Source organism: Trematomus bernacchii, unplaced genomic scaffold (assembly GCF_902827165.1).
Source record: "Trematomus bernacchii unplaced genomic scaffold, fTreBer1.1, whole genome shotgun sequence".
Lineage (NCBI taxonomy): Eukaryota > Metazoa > Chordata > Actinopteri > Perciformes > Nototheniidae > Trematomus > Trematomus bernacchii.
Window position 1 is genome coordinate 6,069,024 of NW_022987869.1, and position 4,054 is coordinate 6,073,077.

Sequence of the window (4,054 nt, forward strand, 5' to 3'; positions counted from 1 at the left end):
TGGCTGTAAGTACGTGTGCCGCGAAAAGTGTGCTGTGTGAAGAGGAGACGAGAGAGCTGCAGTGGCGCGTCCTAAAACCAGGAAGTAAGCACAAAAAAGCAATGAGATTTCTCCAGAGGATTTTAGAAAATAGCTCAAAATAAGATCTGTGGGAAACGTACCTGTTAGATAAATGCACGTTTTGATTAGCCGGATAACATCCACATGTCTACCCTACTTTTATAATTTTTTTATCATAAATCTATGGATTAGATTTATGATAGACTTTTGAAACTACAAGAAGATAAGGAGGACTTTTACAAAAAAGTAATAGAAATGTTTGTCCAGAAGGATAGGAAAATGGACTTCATCTTCAAGTCAAGGTAAGACCGCCATTTTATTGAAAATGGGATCTTACTAAGAGAGAACAATTCAATATTTAAATGATAAAATTACATTTTTTGGGTATCCTTTTGTTGAACTGTCTGTTTAAAATTAATCGAAGCATCAGACAAAAAAAGCTTTTGAAAATAATATTATATTTTGGTTTAGGTCAAAATATAATATTTGTAAACCTGAAGAGTCAGTGCCAGTGCCTCACCAGCCATGAACCTCACTGCACGTCACTGCAGAAGCTTATATAGACATCTAAGTTTTTTGTGCCCCACCACTTTTGTACATATAAAAACGCCACTGGACAAGCGTACTGACAGCGCAGCGTCATACTTCCTGAATGAAAAGTGAACTTTAATATTAGTCAAATATGAAGAAGTTAAACTTTAAACATCCATGACTTAAACACTTTATCCAGGATAAAAGCCACATAGCTGCACCTGCAAGGTGAATACAGCTGGTAAAAGAAAAAGCGTTTGAATGCGTACATTAACTAAAATTAATTACATTTGACTCGAGTGTTTCGTCAACTTAATGTGTTGCTTAAAATAATACTTCTGCATACAGTATGTGACACTGTTAGTGTTGCACGGCCAGATACGGCTCAAGAAGCTGACTCAAATAAGGAAATATATGATACATTATGATGTGATATGATATGAATGATAATGGGACACATCGACGCCTGCACTCACAGTGCCGCGGACTGTACGTAATGTTACTTTGATCCGGTTACTTATGTTGTGGCAGATATTTAAGTAAGCTTTCTTAACGCTAATGTTATAATAGTCAGATTGCTCTGAAGATGGGAGGGGATATTCTATTAATTTTCACGTTCACACAGTCAGTTGATTTTTGCCGGTCGTCTTTCTTGCAACGGCAGTTTTTCTGTATTTCCTCTATCCTGTAATATGACTTGATAGCTTTAAACTCCGCACACAGAGCTCTGATTGGTCAGCAGGCGGTGCTTTCACTGAGTTGATCTCTTAGCCTGCAACCTAACCTCCTCCCGAGGAGGTTAGCCGCTCAGCATAAGTTACCATGGAGATCTAGCCCGCTAAAAAGAGAACCAGCGTCGTAGGACCGGAAAGCCCGAGTTTTCCCTGAAGTCAGCCGGCTAAGCGAAAATCCGGCTTCGTAGTGCAGGCCTCAGGTGAACAATCTTATATGTGACACTGTATGTTTTAGCAAACGATTATTGTAGACCTAAGAAGGTCCCTCAATAAAACTTAACTCCAATGTTGTTCTCATTATCGTTGTTTGTTTGTTATATTTCCCAAATAATTAACTGCCTCTGTGAGACCTATTGTTAATCAAGAAGTCTGTCACACTCCTTTAAAAAAAAAAAAGAAGCAGGTTGATCTGCAACTTCTTTCAAAATGTTAAAAATGTTGTAAAAAATGCAAACACATTTTGGTTTATATTTCATTTTATTTTCCCACACATCCAGACAATACAAAATAATGTTATAATAATAATTATATTTATTTACTTATTTATTCATTTTAATATGTTTGTATTGTATTCTTTCTTTTTTTATTAACCTCCTGAGACCCAGAAAGAAAAAGGTTTCACAATTCCTTTTTTTTTTTGATCACACGAGTCTTTAGGGTGGTATAAACATAATGACTAGCAAAAACTAAAAATATATATTTTTAGTTTTGTTTTATTGTGTGTCCTTTGTAGAGGACATCGGGAGTTAGTTATGTGAAGCATAGTATACAAACAACATTAACATACAAGTACATTTAGACAACATTAGAGCACAACAACTCAATGCAACAAATATTGAGCACTCATTTGTAGTACTCCATCCTTTTTTGAAATGCAGAGATACATCTGACACTTGATGTATGTTTTCCCACTGCATCCGTCTGCCATGAACCCTACAGAAACCTAAGTGTTAGTTTGGCCCATAGTGGACTCCATTTGTGTTGTGTAAAATGGGGGAAATAAAGAGTTAGCAAATCCCCATGTCCTCCTCAGAGGACATTCATAAAAACATTTAGTTTTAGGTCAAATAAGTATTACACTGCTCTGAAACTCACTACACTAACTCCTAAGATGTTCCCTTACTATAATTAATTAAAATATTGAACTCACAACACTGGTAATTACAAAATTACAAACTTACCATTTCTCTTTCTATATATAGTGCTTGTGTTGATGGACGCCATTTTGAAATACAATGAAATTATATTTTTCAAAGCCACACCCCCACGTATGTTATATGTTTGAAAAGCCCAGGATGTCCTCTGTGGAGTACAATTGGACTTAATGTTGTGGCATGTATAACCTTCAAGTAATGGACCAAAACCCAATGTGCTCCACAGAGGACAAAAATGAATAGGGGTATCTATTTATTTAGTATTTTCTCTCCTCCTACTCTTGTTGTCTCTGTCCCCCCCTGCAGGGCATCTCCCTCCCTGCAGCTGAGTTTCACCTTCAGATTAGGACGAAGGGCAGCAGGAAATATCAGTGTGTGTGTGTGTGTGTGTGTGTGTGTGTGTGTGTGTGTGTGTGTGTGGCCTAGCATTACTATACTTGTGGGGACCTACATCTGTTTACACAGTCACATGTGGGGACTCGCCTCCCTTATGGGGACATAATGGAGGTCCCCATGAGGGGAATCATTAATTTTAGGGTGAAGAATAGGTTAGGGTTAGGGTAAGGGTTAGGGTTAGGGTTAGGCATGTGTTGGTTATGGTTAAGGTTAGGATAAGTCTCCAGGAAATGCATGTCAGTCAATGTAATGTCCCCTGAAGTGATGTATACATGGTATGTGTGTGTGTGTGTGTGTGTGTGTGTGTGTGTGTGTGTGTGTGTGTGTGTGTGTGTGTGTGTGTGTGTGTGTGTGTGTGTGTGTGTGTGTGTGTGTGTGTGTGTGTGTGTGTGTGTAAATAAGATTCCATAACACATTCAAAAAATAACATATACATAAAAGAGAAGTATGGTGATATATTATTTTAAATGAACAGAGAAATAAATGACAAGAAAAAACAAATAAAAATCAATCCGCTGAAAACATTCCAATAAAAACAAAGAAATAGAGAAAATGTATTCAAGTATAAGAAGTAATTCCACAGTGTATATATATTAAATCATTTGTACTGTCCTGATTCTTTCTTTCCTCAAGAAGAGACCCATTACTCTGTTGTAGAGATTATCTGAGTTTTCAGTTCCAGTAATAAGTCCTGTTCTATTGCCATAGAGGCCATAGGCCTTATTCATACTGGGGACGCTGGGAACATGTCCTCACCACTTTTGGCAATGGAAAATGTTGTCCCCAACACTTCAAGATAATCTGTTAAAAATGTTCTTAAAATGGCATGCTAAAAGAATTGTACACTTTGAGAGGTTTATTTGCACAAGAGAACCAACATAGTCTCACTCCCTGATCGTCCAATAGCGACGCTTGGTCAGGGTCCTTTGGCGTGCAGTTGTGACGCGCCGAGTCTCCTTCAGCTTCATAAATGGACGCAAAGAGCTTTCAACTGATTGCAATGTAATCCCATCGGCGGCGGTATTTGACGCTCAGGGAAGCACCGCATCGGTCCATGTCGGCGGCAGTTAAAGGCAATGTGAGTGTCCATTCCCATTGGATAACGGAGGATTTTACACCCAGAAGTAAGTATTCTCCTTACTGTCGATTGATTTTACAGTGATATCTGCACTACTCATC